This window comes from Equus asinus, chromosome 5 (genome assembly GCF_041296235.1).
Source record: "Equus asinus isolate D_3611 breed Donkey chromosome 5, EquAss-T2T_v2, whole genome shotgun sequence".
In the NCBI taxonomy this organism is placed as follows: domain Eukaryota; kingdom Metazoa; phylum Chordata; class Mammalia; order Perissodactyla; family Equidae; genus Equus; species Equus asinus.
The window spans coordinates 88826197-88843797 of NC_091794.1; the positions used below are offsets into that span (position 1 = coordinate 88826197).

A 17601-nucleotide genomic window follows, 5' to 3' on the forward strand; every position below is an offset into this window, starting at 1 on the left:
GCTTCTCCAAGGCACTCTCCACGCTGGCCTTTATGAAAGTGAGCTCACCCCTTAACCCCAAGTGCTGCAGAGTTAAAGGCGATACCCACAGGGCCCCTGGAGGTCTCAGGCCGACCCCAGTGGGAAGGAGTAGAGCAGGAGGAAGCGGAGAAAAGAAGGCTGGTGAAGAATTCATAGGTGAATTTCCAGGCCCTTGAAAGTTTGTTTTGAAAGCCTGGCTGCCTCCCGCGATCCCTGTCCTGGTTTAGTTATGCTTGTCAGGAAGTAGCAGTGGCAGAAGGACCAGCCTACCGTGGTTTAACACCACTTCAGGCCCGTTCAAGGCTGAGATGCAGTGGCAGAAAAGGGCAAGCTCTAGAAACAGTTGGGGGGGGGGGGGTGCGCGCATGCGTGCTTTGTGGAGAGATTTTTATAGAGGTCTTGTCTATAACCATGGCTACTCATCTTCTATGTACAAATCCCAGGAATGCATAGCTCCACTAAGGCTCAACGAGGAAGAACTGGCTGAAGCCATAGCATGAAGAATTTACTCTCACCAGATTTGAAAAACAGACTTTTCTAACTTTGAGGTTAATTGATGGAAATTAAAGTACCTTTTCCTCTGGAAATAAAGTCTTCCTCTGCCCTACCACAACCTACTCTCTTTCCAGTCTGTGCCGCAAACTGGGTAGCTTAAAACAACAGAAATGTTTGTGGAGTCTGGAGGTCTGAAGTCAAGCTGTCAGCAGGACCACGCTCCCTCGGAAGTCCTTCCTGGCCTCTCCCCAGCTTCTGCTGGCCCCAGGTGCTCCTTGCCTTCTGAAGGCGTAGCTCCAGCCTCTGCCCCCATCTTCACATGGCTGTCTTCTCCCTGTGTGTGTGTCTCTTCACATGACGTTGTTTTTATAAGGACACCAGTCATACTGGAGTCGGGGCCCACCCTACTCCACTATGACCTCATCTTAACTAATTTCGTCTGCAATGACCCTATTTCCAAATGAGGTCACATTCTGCCATATTGAAGGTTAGGACTTAACCTTCTTTTTTTTTTCTGAAGGACACAGTTCAGCCCATAACAGGCAGTACTGTTTGAAGTGAGAGAAAAAAGGAGATGGATATCGTGTGTGATGGCTCATGGGAAAGTTAAAGAAATGGGTGTCTTAAAGTTAGGCGCCGAGTTAACGTAATGAATGGATGCAAGTTTGTGTGTGTGTTTGTCTTCTGGAAAACCTGCAGAATAGCATCCCTCTTCAAGCCCTGGAGTTAAGGCTGAAGAAGCTTTAATAATGTCAAGTAGAAGAAGAAGAAATAATAATAATAATAGAAACTAACATTTATTAAGTGTTTACTAAGTGCCAGGCACAGTTCTGTTTGACTCGTATTATTTCATCTAATACAACAACCCTACAAGATGGTATTATTGCCCCAGTTTCACAGTAGAGGAGACTGGAGCCCAGGAAGGTTTTGTCACTTGCTCAGAGTCACACAACCAGGAAGCTGAAGTTTGAGCCCAGGCAGTGACTCGGGAGCACACGTTCTTATACTGTGTAGACTGACTCTCTTTAAAGCTTGTGTTCCTAAAGAGCCTTCTGGACGATAATTTAGATGGGTAAAAATGGACCATGGTTCTTTATAAAGAGATTTTTAAGTGTGACCGTGACCAATGATGAAAAATGACTTAAGGGGTGCTCACTATTCACCGTGGTTAAAGTAATCATTTTCCAAATTCCAGCTTGGGCTCACACCCTCGCCATTTATCACATGCTTACTGTTTGCTAAGCATTGTCCTCAGTGCATCGCAGACACCTCATTTAATCCATATGACCGCCCCGTGAGGGAAACACCATCTCACTTTATTGCTGAAGAAATTGAGGCCCAAAAGATGATGTCACTTGCTCAAGGATACACGGCTACTATGTGGTCTGGTTAGAATTTGAACCAAGGCCTTTCTAACTCCAAAGCCCATGCCGTTAACCAATATGCTACAGGTACGCTGTCAGGCATGTGGCTGATAGGGAAAAATGAATTTGCCTTAGAACAGGGGTCCTATAAACTACAGCCACGGGCCAAATCCAGCCCGCCACCTTTTTTATGTAACTAATGTTGTATTGGAACACAACCACTCTCCACCTACGGCTTGTCCAGATGCCTGCAAAGCCTAAACTGTTTGCTATGTGGATCTTTGCAGAAAAAGTGCCAGCCTCTGCCACGGGAGATGGAGGCTCTATCGTTGCCCTGTCTTCGAGCAGTGACACTAAAGCTGCCTGAGTCTCGCTCCCCAAACACTCAGCATTTGCATAATGAGCTTTACCTGTGTATTCCTTCCAAGAGATCAAATCCTTCTGTTTCCTCTTCCTATTGTTCAACCAGCCTCTACCAGCTTGTTATAGAAACGCTTGATACAGTCTGCCTTCTATAGATTACGAAGAAAACAATGAGGTTTCAGAAAAAGGTTATTCGTTTAGAATTAATAGGGTTCTGTTTCACAATGAAATCATTCTGTTTTGATTGCGAGGACTATATGCTCAGTTTTAACTTCGCATCCTTCATTTCTGTCCTTGTTAGCCTCCATTTAGTCGGTTCAGCTTCCAGACCTAAAGGAGGCGATGAGCAGAGGACTGGGGAAGGCGGGGAACGTTCTGAGGAGGTTTGAGCTGAATTTGTTGGACTGCTTCCAATGTAACAGTAGCCTGAGACAGCTGCCCGAGGCGTGATTAGACTGGTACAAATCAGGATGCTTATGTTAATGCAGCAATGTGGAGGTGCGGGAGGTCTCGCTTTGAGCCCCTAAGTCTAGAGAACCTGAGCACTGCTGTGATTGACTTATACCTCGGACAGAGAAACAACCCAGGAGGAGAGGCAGAGCCGTCGCAAAGGAGCAAACTCTCCTTATGGAGCCTACAGGAATGATAATACCGGCAGCCTTTGTGGGGCAGACTAGACCTCTCATTTCCTGTCAGTCTCCGACTCCATTAGGAGAAACTCCACCCCACTTTCCCCCAGGGCTTTCAGCTCCATTTGGAAAGCTCTGTTTTCAGTGTCTTTCCCTTATACTTCCCTCGAACCTCTGTCACAGCTGTAATCCGCAGCAAATGGATTTTCCTGACCCTGGGGACAAAGGCATAGTGTTCCCTAGACTTGGTGGCTCCTGGGCGGCAGACCCATCAGCATTTCTCCAGCTGCTGGTCTTAGGCCCCATGGGCAGCAGAGACCCATAATAAGATCACTATCGAAGCGGTTGCAGTCAGCACATCATTCACAGTGGTCCCTTGCGGTTGGGAGGGGAGGATTGACTAAAGCAGGAATCACAGCCTTCAGAGCTTGGGCTCCCACAAAACCACACAGTGAGCTGGATCCCAGAGAAAAACAGGCTTCCAGCTCTGGATGTTAGCCGTTAATCAGATTTGGCTGTGGTTCATCGTGGGAGTCCACAGGGATGGGTGGCCTGGGGGAAGAAATAAGGAACTAGTTAGAAGGAGGAGGAGGGAAGAAGAAGAGTGGGAATTAAAAGGAAATTGAATAGGGATGTATAAAATGCTTAAAGATAGATATTATGAAAATTTAAGGGTTCAGGTTTTCTAATGTGGGGCCCAGGGTTCAGGGCATCATGTGAGCCCACAGATGCCTCAGTAGCCCTCACTGAGACTTCCGAACACCTCTACTGCCCACAGACCAGAGCTTCACGGCAGAAGGAAGGTGGGAGTAGGTGAGCACTGAAAGCTGGGGTTCGAAGAGGGGAACTGCAGTAGAAAAAGTTTGAAAGCTACTGTATTGGTCTACACTTCCTAATTAATTCTGTTTCTTTCTAAGCCAAGTTCCCTTCCACTAGGAGACCAATGAGAAAGTGACATATGGCGGGACCCTAGCTTCTGAATTCTCCTCGGGGCAAACTCCAACCCTCTGGTTGAGTAAATCCCCGCCACCAGGAGTCCAGCAGGTCTTCTGGGGTGCCTTCTGTGTCCATGCTACTGGAGAAGAGTCCAAGGGGCCCCCTCTCCTTAAGTGAGTCACTTCCCCAAAGACTGGGCCTCAGTTTTTGCATAGGAAAAACAAGGGAGATTATGGTAATGTTTGACTTCTTAAACTTCTTGGTGGGCACACATACATATTATCCCTTATGTATATATTACATAGAAAAAGAAATTATTTTGTAAGTATAAAATATTTAATAGACGTTAATTGACAATTACAGGATTAAATTCAGTGATCTCACTTCTGAAAATCTGGTATGCTTTGATGTGGGCTTTGTCCAATCATGAAATAATGGCTCAAAGTGGGATTGTGGGTGAAAGAGGGTACAGTGTGGGAAGAGCTCTGGCTTTGGAGTCAGACCTGGTTTTGACTGCTAGTTCTGTGATGACCTTAGACAAGTTACTTTGATAAGTTCCTCACTGACAAAATTGGGATAATAATACCTACCCCATAAGAGAGGTCATGGGTATGTATAAGGCATCTACTGTAGTGCTTGACACATAGTAAGTGCTGAATAAATAATCACTATTATTAGTATAGACACAACCTAATGGAAGGTACTGAAATTAAATCACCAGTGTTGTCTGTTCTACAGCAGTTGGGGAGAATTCCACAGATGAGGTAGAAATTAAGCTGAGCTTTCAGATGAGAAGTAGGATCGAGTGTGGTGCATTTCAAGCAATTCTACTCACCAGACATTTATGAAATGAAGCACCAGGTATACATGGGAAAATATGACATGATCCCTATTCTCCAGGAGTTTGGAGTCCAATGGGGAAGAGAGACACATAAGCAAATCACTTTCTTGTAATATTACATTCTAAGTGCTAGGACAGAGGTAAGCACAAAGTGTTGTGCGAGCAGCCTTCCTGCTGTATGGCTTAAAAGAAGATATGAGGGTCTAGTTTGAAGGAAGCGAGAGAAGTATTAGAGGAGCATGCATTTAGTGAGTGTTTTACAGGAGACACTCAAGTTGTCTTGAAGATCGAAGGAGTTAGTTAAGGGAAAAATGCAAGGAAGGCATTTCAGGGGAAGGGAACAGCCATGGGTAAATGAGTGAAGTCACAGAGGTAGGAAATAGCCAGATGTCCAAAACTTCAGGTTGTTTGGGATCATGCTGAGCCCAGCGAGAGTGTAGTGTGGAAAAGTGGTGGAAAATGAGGCTGGGGAGGCAGGCAGGGTCGGTTCATGGAGGATTCACATGCCACACTGAGAAGCTTAGTGGGGGAATTATGTAGGCCCAAGAACAGAAGTAATTCAACAAATGGTGCAGAGATAGCAGGAAGATCCAGCAAGAGAATAAAGTTGGGAAAACAGTTTGGGGTTCCTCAACAAGCTGAACATAGAATTACCATATGATCCAGCACTTCCACTCCTAGGTATTTACCCAAAGGAATCGAAAGCAAGGACTCAGACAGATACTTGTACACCAATATTCATTGCAGCATTATTTACAGTGGCCAAAATGTGGAAACAACCTGAGTGCCCATCAACAGATGAATGGATAAAACAAAATGTGGTATATACATACAGTGGAATATTATTCAACCATAAAAAGGAATGAAATTCTGATACATGCTACAACATGGATGAACCTTGAAAACATTATGCTAAGTGAAATAAGCCAGACACAAAAGGACAAATATTGTATAATTCCACTTACATGAGATATCTAGAATAGACAAATTCATAGGGACAGAAAGTAGATTAGAAGTTATGAGGGGCTGGGCTGAAGGAGAGAGGGTAATGGGGAGTTGTTGCTGAGTAATTATGGAGTTTCTGTTTGGGGTGGTGAGAAGTTCTGGAAATAGATAATGGTAATGGTTTCATAACATTGTGAGTGGGCAAGTTTTATGTTATGTATATTTTACCACAATAAAAAAAAAAAAGAAAGAAATTCGTACCCCTATCTCACACCATATACAAAACTTAACTCAAAATGGATCCAAGACCTAAATGTAAGAACTAAAACTATAAAACTCTGTGAACAAAACCTAGGTGTAAATCTTCATAACTTTGGATGAGGCCGTGGTTTCTTAGATATGGCAGCAACAGAAGAAAAAATAGATAAATTGGACTTCATTAAAATTAAAGAGAGAAGCAGAGGTAATCTTGAGCATGTGGTATTTGGGAGAAAGAAAGCAGATCCACCAGACCAGAGCAGAGATTAACATTGTAGAATATAAGGTTAGAAAAGTGGAATGAGGCTAAGAGATTAATCTTCACACCTACACACCACCACCACCACCACCCCAAATAGGTATTATTATTACCCAGTTTTGCAGATTAGGAAAGTAAGACTCAGAGATGTAAACTGCCTTGCCCAAGGCCGTATAACTAGTAACTGAAGAGCTGGTATTCCCCAAGCTGACTCCTAAGTCCACACTCTTTCTCCTTTAGCTCATTGCCTCTTCGAGGAAAACTGAGCCACCAGCCAATGCCCAGAGGGCAGGGCTGGGATCTGTGCATCTCCCAGCAGTAACTGTTCAGCAATAGCGTAGGTCTTGGCATTCGTAAAGCCTAGAGTAAGGCCCCCCTACTTTCCATCTGTCACATCGCACACGTTCCTTAACACCTCATTCTTCTGAACACTAGCAAATGTTGTCTCAATCACTTATTTGGAACTCAGCATATAGTACGTAACATTATTTTTGACCTTTAAATTTGTACTTCATGCCCAATCCCTATGTAGCTATGAAGCAGAGCTTCTTAGTCCGGAGTTAATGGACAGGCTTCAAAGGATTCATTAACCTCTACAATTGTGAGCACATTTTTGTATATGTCTGTGCCATTTTTGTGTGTGGGGGTAGGAGGCAAGGGACCTTAGGTTTCACCTTTCTGATATGCCTCCAAAAGTTAAGAACCTTCAAATGAGGATTCGTGTCTTCTACCTTTTTTCTATTGCCAGTCCTTATCAAGAATACCCTGCGTGTGGCAGACGCTCAATAGAAGTACAGATTGTGGAGAAACTAGGAACTTGCTGATTGGGAAATGTTCTAGAAGTGGTTGAGGAGGAGGAGAAGGTGGGACAGACAGCTTTATGCTGTGAAAGCAGAGAAAGTGTGGGTTCAGGCAGCTCAAATGTTACTTCTCCTTTGAAATGTGCCCTAATCTCCTAAACAGTCTGTCCTTCCCTCCTCTGGGCTTGGCATGAGTGACAGAGAGAGAGCCAAAGAGAGCATGCTTGAGAGACAGCTGTAGCTATCAAAAGCAGGAACTAGAACAGAGAGCAAGCCAGAGAGGGGGAGGAGGGCGAGGGAGCTGGAGCATGCACTGTCTAGAGAGTAAGAGAGTGTGCCCACGTGAATGAAAGGGAGGAGGTGCCTGATCAGGCCTGGGGAAGAGATGCTCAGGCACGGGGAGACCCAAGTGAGAAGAGGGAGAGCTGGAGCTTGTGAGGCAAGGGAGCAAGACCACAGAGTGAGTCAGATGCAGAATGAGGTCAGTCAAGGCCAGGGCGGCTGGTGGGGAGCGTGGATGAGCAAAGAGGTCAGGAATAGGGAGAGAGAGCTCCTTAGAGGAAAGCAGGCAATCGAATTAGGGCAGGAGGGCACAAGAGAAGGAGAATGAGAGGAGAATATGCACATGTTGAAGGGTGAGGGGAGGACATGCACGTGTTTAAGGGGGTGAGAGAAAGAGAGAGAGTTGTAGGGGAGGAAGACAATTCCTCTGCCCTCTAGGTCCTTCTGGCTGGCCTAAGAATTAAATTGACATGAGACGGAATGGCAGGAGGAAACCAAACAAAGCTTTATAATATGTACACATGGGAGAAACCCAGGAAAACTGAGCAACTCGCCAGAATGGCTGAGATTGTCACCTTAAATACCACCCTCAGCTAAAGACAAAGGAGGATTTTGGGGGTGGGAAGAGTCAGTTATGGGAGATTACCAGAAAAAGCACAGTAAATAAGAGTAAGGCTATTATGCATATTTAAGTCCTTGACTTCAGCATCAATGTGAGTTTCTAGAGATAAGGTCACTCGCCCCTCTTCCTGGTACAGAGAGAGAGAGACATCTTTACAGATGGAGATTTCCCTTACAAAAGTAAATGTCTCTTACAAAGGGTAACTTTTACTTGGTTTTCAGAGCTTCTCTGCTGTCTGCAGTTTCTTAAAAGTAACCAGCCCAGAATAATCCTCATGCCAAAGAAACACATCTTGAGGTGGCCAATTCTGATCCCCGACAGTGTCAAGAGCCAAGCACAAAGCGGGTGTGAGCACACAGGAGGAGAAACAGCACAAGGAAGCCAGTTGTAGGAGACCAATGGAGGAAGAGGATGGGGATGAGGGGACAGCTACAAGAATGAGAAGACAGGGGTTGGGGCCAAAATTACCAAGACAGAAAAGGCAAAGTTGCCCAGGGTGGGGGGTGAGGGGCTGGGGGCAAAGCCAAGAATGAGAGAGTAAAGAGAGAAAGGAAGGGCATGCTTGGCAGCAGAAGGAAGGAGACAGGCAGGCAAGAGAGTTCGGGAAACGCATTGCACCTGTGCCCCCATGTAGTTAAGGTAAGTCTCTCTCCCCTGCACAGGGAGCAGTTGTTGTCCTTGCCTGTGCAGTTTTTCTGTACAGGAATGTGTACTCTCCTTAGAATTTTGTTTTGTTAGATTCCTCAATAAGCATTGAGTATACACTGTGCACAAGATTTGCCCTAGCTGTTGCAAAAGAAAAAAAATGGAGCTGAGGCTTGATCATCCAGGATGTAGGCTATCCTCTCCTCAATTTGCTGTGTCTGCCATGCTGTTTTCTCGTTTTATTCTTTATGTTTACAAGCACTTCATTTGAAATTCTCTAGGGTGGGATGAAAAGCAAGAACCTGTAGGGGATCAAAATTGGCCACCCCAAAATGTGTCTGTTTGCCTTGATTATTTTTAAGAACAAAAGACGCTGAAAGAAACTTTGACCTTCCCCTTAACTGCCTAAAAGAATTTAAAAGTCCTGTCCCCAGGACAGGCCGTCACCATAGATAACTCTGGGTATTGGTAGTCTGTGAGGGTCCTTGCTAAGCCCATTCTTATCAAACCTCTATCAACCAAACATTTGCTTTTCTATTTCCATGTGAATTGCCTTCCTCCCCTTTGAAGTCCCAAACCACTACCCTCAACATCCACCTTTGTCTTTAGCTAAAGATGGTATTTAACGTGGCAGCTTTGGCCATTCTGGCGAGTTGCTCAGTTTTCCTCAGTTTCTACTGTGTATGCATGTTATAAAGCTTTGTTTGATTTTCTCCTGTTATTCTGTCTCATGTAAATTTAATATGTAGCCCAGCCAGAAGGACCTAGAGGGTAGGGGATTTGTCTTCTTCCCCTACAGTTTGGCAACGAGGATGGGATAAAACTTCACTGGCTGGAAGCTGCTTGCTCCTGGACTACTGCAGCTGAGAGATCCTGGACCTCTGACAAGAGCCAGCAAGAGGTAAGAGTTCTTACCACGTCAGTCTCCCAGATCTCTGCGTGCAGGGTTCAATGGAAGTGAGAGTGATGAGTTTTGTTTCCTTTTCTAAATTTAGATTAGCAGGAGAAAATACTAGTAAAGCTAGCTTCTTGGACTCAGCAACTCTGGGAAATTTGGTTGAGTACTCATTGGTTTATTGATCCTTTCCCTCCCAGAGATATTCACTATTTTCCTCATCTCTGTCGTTTTTTGTCATTTGTCATAAAAAGGAAAAACCATAAGGGAAGATGCAGGCATCTCTCTATAAGCCTGTTGTCTGGGCTGGTCCAGCAGTAAACTTTGCCATGGGTTATGAGATTTTTGTTTTTGTCTTGTTCTATGTCTTGACAGCTTGGCTTTGTGACCTTTTTGATCTCTGCCATCTGGAGGATACATGTACCGGCACACATCTTGGTGGCCAGTTGAGTAGACTGGAGTTCCAAGACACGCTCTCTTTGTCCAGCTGTGTCAACTCTCAGGGGAGTTTGTCACAAGGGGTCCCAATTGCTTTCATAAGGGGCCATTGTCGTTTCAGCCTTCATTGCTTGTTGTGCAAGAATGGCCTTTGCTTTTTTAGACTATTTTTGGGAGTATACTTTCTGGATCTCTTTTGGGGATGCCTCCGTGGTTAAGCTTATTTATATGAGTTGCTATTAAGATCCTACTCATCAATGTGGCCAGACAATGGATCATTTAAATTAGGGGGAAAAAAATTTTTTTGGAAGCTCTCATCATAATTGTTTTATTGATACCAATGAAAAGGCCAAATTAAAAAAGAAATACAAAAAGAAAAAAACTAGCCTTAAGACCCTGACTCAGGTTACAATTAAGTTGAGAAAATGTAAAAGTATAAGTGTTGATAAGATTATAAATGTTGGAATGTTTGAGCTAGTTTTATATCAACAGGTTATATCAACTTTGCCTGAGTATGTTCTAAAATATCTGACTGGGAATGCTTCCCCTATCCAACATTATAAGACCAAAACGTATTGATAATGTCCCAATGAAAACTATGATTAGAGATATAAGAGTTGATGGAATTCAGATGAAATTTTGGAGGAAAATTGATATATTCATGGGCTTTATGTGAAGTGATTGCATCTCTGCCTGATTGTATCATAGATTGTATTGTGGGGATAGACATTGTGTCTCACTGGGGAATGTTTCCCCTGCCTGATTGTAAGACAGCATATAAATCTGCCCTTCAGATAGTGTTAATTAAAAACTCCAAAGGGAAGTCAATAGGGTTTCCTGAGCCCACACCACATGAGACAGAAACTAGAGGCTGACATCAGGTGCTAATAAAAAAGACAATAAAAGCCCCCACCCCAGGTAAATTGGTCTAGGGTTAAATTGTACACTTAGAAAAAGGGGCCTTTGTTAAATGCTTTGTATAGACTTTTTTTTTTTAAAGATTTTATTTTTTTCCTTTTTCTCCCCAAAGACCCCCAGTACATAGTTGTATATTCTTCGGTGTGGGTCCTTCTAGTTGTGGCACGTGGGACGCTGCCTCAGCGTGGCTTGATAAGCAGTGCCATGTCTGCGCCCAGGATTGAAACCAACGAAACACTGGGCCGCCTGCAGCAGAGCACGCAAACTTAACCACTCGGCCACGGGGCCAGCCCCGCTTTGTATAGACTTTTAAAGGTGCAATACATTGTCCTGAAGTTTTAGAACATAAAAATCTTTTGATTCACCTCTTAAAAATTTCCCTGATATACAGAAGCAATTGGAAAAATGTAGCTGGAAGGGTGGGTCAACCTCTTTGTGTCATTCAGACTGTAATCTAGTTCTTTGGGGAACTGGAAGCAACCATCTTTGTCTTGCAAATCTCTGCAAGGCCAGAAGTACAGCTCTAGAAAGCAGCTCAAAGTTCACTTGTCTTTTGCCAATCCTAAAGCCTCCCCTGTTCCTCTCAAAATGCTCCTAGATATTAATTGAGACAAAAGATTGAGACATTAGAAACTGGTAAGGCAAATATGCCTGGGAAACTCCATCTTGAAGAAAACTTGACTGCTTTCTCTGTGCCTTTATGATGTAGATTTTCTGCTCCCATCTTCTCTAGGACCTAAAAGCCATTCTTTGAAATGCAAATGTTTCTCATAAACTAGTGAGTTTTGTATTACAGCTGACTCGTAACAAAAATTTAATGGAAGCTATAAGGTCTCTGTCTGTGGCTACTTGTGTGGTCATGTGTGCCTATATGTATGTTATATATGTGTGATATTTTACCTCCAGATGGTAGGGCCAAAATCAAGAGCTCTGTTTGGCTTAAAGTAAGCACTTACATAAAGTATTCCTAAACATAAAAGAACTAACCCAAATGTCATTCAAGTTAATGTGATATGCAGTAATCTTTGGTGAATGAAAGCTTGTTTAAGTTTGTTGGTTTGATTAAAATAGACACGTCCTTAAAGCTATGAGCATTGGATGTGATACAGACATGCAGCCTGGGTTAACTAGTCAAATAAGCTCATGTTGTCTGTTATAAATTTGTCAGCAAAAATAATAGCTTTAAATGATAGCTAATTTTTGTCTAATGTCTCATGAAGTTTTCATGAGTAATCAAAACAATTGTTGGAAACAAATGATTTAGATAGATGAAAATGAGTAAGAGTTTTCAAGTACAATAATTATGTTTTATGGTCTGCATACTTGAAAAAAACAGCTACCAAATTCTTTTGGTGACTTAAAACTTTAGAGTTTTGCTAAATTAAGTTAAATGATAAAAATCTGTTGAGTACCTAGATCATTTCCACATAAGACAAAATATTGGAAATTAACTATTAAGCATAGATTTGTCTGCCTTTGGTTTCTTATCTCAGAGAAACTAAAAATGCTTAGGTTTGTTGGTAGACATATTTTGTACATGCTGAGGAGTTTTCTGTGAGAAAGCATATATTTCTAGAAAGTCTGTATACAAGGAAAGTAAAATGTTTTCAGTACAGAAGGTATGAGGAATAGAGATTTTTGTTTGTTTTGTTAAAAAAAAAAAAGATACATTTGTCCTAGAAGTACTTGGAAAGAAAAAAGGAAAAAACTTGGGACAAATTCTGAATGTAAAAAGTAAGTGACAGAGAGTTTGTGAAAGTAAAACCCTGAGGAGTTTTATGCATGGTCAAGTTGGCTAAGATTAAAGTAAATCCAATTAAGTAAATGAATTTTAATGTCAAAAGGAAGTTGGTGCAAAATTAGATTTTGGTCTTCTTTCTCTTAAAAGGATAACTTTCTTGAACTTTTGGTCTACTCTTGATAAAGAGGTTATAAAAGGTTTTTCTTTATTTTTGAGTAAGTCTACCTAAAAGACAAAAAATATGTTTTGTTAAAATAATTTCCTATGTTCAAAAAGCTGAGGTCTCTCTGTTAAGGTTTTCTCCAATTGTTTCAGTTGTCACTTTGATTGAATGGATAACTAAGCATTGTTTCCTATTTGACTAAGTGTTTTAAAACATTTTGATATTTTTTATAAACTTCCCCCAAAATTAAAATCTTTCTTTTTTCTTTTTTTTTTTTTGAGGAAGATTAGCCCTGAGCTAACTGACGCCAATCCTCCTCTTTTTGCTGAGGAAGACTGGCCCTGAGCTAACATCCATGCCCATCCTTCTCTACTTTATATGTGGGATGCCCACCACAGCATGGCTTGTGAAGCGGTGCTATGACTGCACCTGGGATCCAAACCAGTGAACCCCGGGCCACCAAAGCGGAACATGCGCACCTAACCACTGTGCCACCGGGCTGGCCCAAAAATCTTTCTTTTGACTTAAAAAAAGGAAACTTAGAGAATTTCTGGTTAGCCCTGGGACTACTCAAAGAAATTTGCTCTCTCTCTCTTCATATAAAGAAGATATTAAACTAATTAGGCTTAATTGGTATGTTAAATTACATGGGAAGCATTGTCAGAATAAGTGATGATGAACTTTCTTAGGTGGTATTATGTGGATAAATGTTATTGATATAAATGCTTTAAAATTATATAACATTCCTAAAAATTCTGGTCTGTCCTGGTTGTCCACCATAATTCTAGTTATTATTTTAAAGTGTTCTGTCACAGAAAAAAACAAATTTCTTTGTCAGTTGCCATCTGTCAGTCTTTTGTCATTTACCGACAGTTATTGTTTTACTCTGATGTTTTGCAAATGTTTTCATCTTCAGAGAAATTCATGGAAAGGACTCTGACCCTTGCTCTAGAATACAGGTTTCTGATAAACTTTGAGATCATAAAACTGAACTGGGTAAGGAATTATAGAACTCTAACAGAGAAACTGATGACTTCATAAAACTGTTAACAGAAGATCAGGATCAAGAGCTGATTACATGAGGCTAAATGAACTGATGAGGATGATTTTACTAACTTTTTGTCTAAAATATTGCTGATTTTTAAAAATGTTTTGTTTTTTCAGATTTAAGGAGACCTTTTCTCTTTTCTCTTAAGCTAACTATGACATAACAATTTGGTAAATTATACTTTTGTAAGCAGAATTGAAACATTTATCTTTTCCTCCCTTCCTGATCCCTCCAGAATTTAAAAACTCTTCGTGAGTGAGTATTGTTATTTTCATGGCAATGTAGTTATTTGCATAAGTTCAATAAGAATCTGTTCTCCTTATAACAGGACACAATTGGAAAAAGTTGTTATATTACCAAAGCTTTGACTGAATGTCATTTTTGAGAGAAACATGCATAGACTCAGATATGAGCAGACAGCTTTTGAGGAACAAAGATTGGACTTTATGAAATAAAGCCACTTGGAAATATTGCCCTGGTACCTTGTCTACAGGGTTTCCAGCAACCTTACCAGGTGAGTCAGGAAGGTCACTTTTCTGGCAGTTGCAGGAAACCTCAGAATATTTTTTGGAAACCTCAAGAGAAGAAAAAAATTCACCCAAATCTATAGGTATTGCAGGCAAAGCCTGGTGACAAAATCCTTGGCTTGACTTTCCTAGCCTTGAGAGGCCTTTAAAGTTCAATCTGAGATTCCTATAAAAAGTTCCAGCTGCCACAATTAGAAGGACCTACAACTAAAAATACACAACTATGTACAGGGGGGCTTTGGGGAGAAAAAGGAAAAATAAAATCTTTAAAAAAAAAAAGTTCCAGCAAAGCAGTTTTAAAAGAGCCTATATGATCAATAGTTATTCTTGCTGTACTTATGTAAATAATTGGGCCAAATTTATTGAAACTAGACTTACTTTACAAACCCATTCGTCTTCATTTGGCTATCTTTGGTAAAAATGAGGCTGATTTTAGAGAGAAAATTCTGTTTCAGTAGAAACTATAGTACACATTTGTGGAAATTAGATTCCATTTCTGTTCATTGTCTTTGAGGTTTTTGTTCTCTATCTGTAAACTAGACTGGATCCTGAATTCTTCTAGTCTCCTGAAATATCTGGCTACAAATCTCCAAACTGATGTTTTCCATTTTTTTCCCATCACTTTCGTTTGAAATCATTGAGAACTGAAACCACACTTGCTCCTAAAGCCCTACAAACTGAAGCTGGATAACTCAATATAAACTTTGTAAAGATCACGACACTAGCATGCCTGTTGCTATGTAAGCCACTCAAAAGGGTACCTGAACACTCAATGACATCATCAGAGACATTTCAAGCTGCAAAAGATGCTTTAACCATGACATCTAAAAATCTTCTTGACTGGCTGTCCCCTGGGCTCAGAAACTGGTTTATAATTTGCTCCAACCATTAACCTTGTTTTTCTTTTTGTTTCCATAGAAATGCTTCTTATTAAATACCTGATTGGTTGCTTCCACAATATAGGTGTGACTTTGGGAGCCCACCTGCATCACTACCTTCTAAAGTGAATTTAACTGGACTGATCTATTATCAGGACTAAGAAACATGTTCAGTGAGATGGAACAATCTACCAACTCAGCTTCTGGACTGTGAAACTTCTTACAGTTTCAAAGGCAGGACTGTGGGGGATCAAAATTGGCCACCCCAAAATGTCTCTCTTTGCCTTGATTATTTTTAAAAGCATAAGACTCTGAAAGAGGGGCTGGCCCCACAGCTGAGTGATTAAGTTTGCGCACCCCACTTCAGTGGCCTAGAGTTCACCAGTTTGGATCCCGGGCGTGGACCTACATATGGCTTATCAAACCATGCTGTGGCAGGCATCCCACAAATAAAGTAGAGGAAGATGGGCACAGATGTCAGCTCAGAGCCAATCTTCCTTAAGAAAAAGACTGAAAGAAACTCTGACTTTCCCCCTAACTGCCTAAAAGAATTTAAAAGTCCTGTCCCCAGGACAGGCCGTCACCATAGATAACTCTGGGTATTGGTAGTCTGTGAGGGTCCTTGCTAAGCCCATTCTTATCAAACTTCTATCTACCAAACATTTGCTTTTCTATTTCCATGTGAATTGCATTCCTCCCCTTTGAAGTCCCAAACCACTACCCCCAACATCCTCCTTTGTCTTTAACTGAAGATGATATTTAACGTGGCAGCTTTGACCATTCTGGTGTGTTGCTCAGTATTCCTGGATTTCTCCCATGTATACATGTTATAAAGTTTTGTTTGATTTTCTCCTGTTATTCTGTCTCATGTCAATTTAATTCATAGCCCATCCAGAAGGACCTAGAGGGTAGAGGATTTGTCTTCCTCCCCTACAAACTGAAACCCAGTTCTGGTCAGAGAAAGGGAGGCACCACATTTAACAAAGATAAGACCTTGGGATTCTATGGGCTATTCCATGTTTGAACATAACTTTCATTTACTGATTTATTGCTTGGTTATCCTTAAAACTTCAATTAAGCCTCATCCCTACAACTAGTTTGTCCATTTCTATAAGATCAGGAATTAGGTCTTCTATCACTTTCTATCCAGCCTACCCTTCCCTCTATGGAACATAAGGTGGATTTCAGAGGAGCAGAGCACAGGAAATACTTGTTGACTTTGCTGTTTCATTGATTCCTGCATCATCATTATCATCATAAGCATCTTAACAAGTAAGCCATAATGAGGCCCAGAACTGAGTGCATTTCAGGACAAGGGGAACTCATGGACAAGAGCCCGGCCCTGTGGCAGTAAAAGCAGATACACAAACACGAAGGTAAAGCGTTGCTGAAGGACCCAGGTCATACCCCCCATGTGCAGGCTGTCACACTGCCTTGGGAGCCATAGGCCTCTGAACTGCAACTTGCTGACTGCCAACGGGAGTGGCCTAGATTTTCTTACCCACAACATTCCTCTCTTTTAGTTTTCACCCACGCTTGTTTCAGCTCAAGGTGAAACCCACCTAGTCTGAAGAAGGCAGCCTGAGGAATGTCAACAACCCCAAACTGAGCGGCATTGGGAAGACAACAGGCCATTAGTGACTATTTTAGTTCTTTGCACTAATCAGTGCTCTGATCAGTTTGAAAAAGTCATTTTATTTTCTTCATTTATCACATTGGTATAAGCTGCCAGCAGAGAATCGAATGTCTGTGGTGGGATGACAGTGTTGTTTCTGGATGTAGGAAGGAACAGGCAGAAGGAGAAACTTATATATAGAAATGAGGATTTTAGGAATAGCTTGAAAGAAGGAAGAGAGGAATTTGAACTCAGGTCTGGGTATGCCTTTCCCACCACCCCTTCCTTGCTTCCCAGCCCCTCTCTACTCCAAACACATCGCCTCAAGGGGCTGTATGATTTCCAGCTCTGAATGCAGATCGTAGGATGGTCCCTGGAGGAAGTTCTGGCACTCTTTAATGACTGAGATAGAAGGTTCCAGGAGGCTGTGCCAATTCCACCTTGGAAGAGGATTGATTTATTGGAAGCAGACAGTGGGAACCAGGCTGGGGACACTTTTAATTGGCCCACAACAACAGCCAATGTGAAGGGAGCTCTTAGTGTATGCCTGACACTCCACTCAGCACCTTGTGTCATTATTTTACTTTATCCTCCCAGCAATGCATATACCCTTACGGCTGACAGATTGAGACAGCAGGTTCGAGAAGCGTGACTCACCAAGCTTTCCCAGCTAGTAAGTGGCAGAGCCAGGACTGAAACCCAAGTCTTTCTGATTCCAAAACCCTCCATTTTAACCAAATTGCTCAACACAGTGCCCTGCTCAGCACGAGATCAGAGAGCACTGAGTAAGGACTTCATGAAGAGAACAGAGACTCCAAACATACTTGAAGCTCTTCTGGCTTTGAAAACAAAATAAACACTTCAGTTTATTTTACTGCATCCTTATTTGCCTCCTTCTCTCATTCTGTCCTCTCTAGA

General features: G+C 42.0%; 1 protein-coding gene and 1 long non-coding RNA gene across 5 annotated transcripts in view; one reads left to right on the forward strand and one right to left on the reverse strand.

Moving 5' to 3' along the window:
* Positions 1–17601, forward strand: part of PHC2 (polyhomeotic homolog 2) — a 110485-nt gene that overhangs the window by 41554 nt on the left and 51330 nt on the right. For 2 of the 4 annotated variants that reach the window (XM_044770295.2, XM_014837878.3), the window contains exon 2: positions 9260–9361. The exons of the other annotated variants lie outside the window; for them this stretch is intronic. The gene's annotated coding sequence lies outside the window, so the exon portion shown is untranslated. The remainder of the gene's footprint in view (positions 1–9259; positions 9362–17601) is intronic. 4 annotated transcript variants of the gene reach the window in all.
* The window catches only part of LOC123285789 (uncharacterized), an 83650-nt gene that overhangs the window by 37952 nt on the left and 28097 nt on the right, over positions 1–17601 (reverse strand). The gene's annotated exons all lie outside the window — the stretch shown is intronic.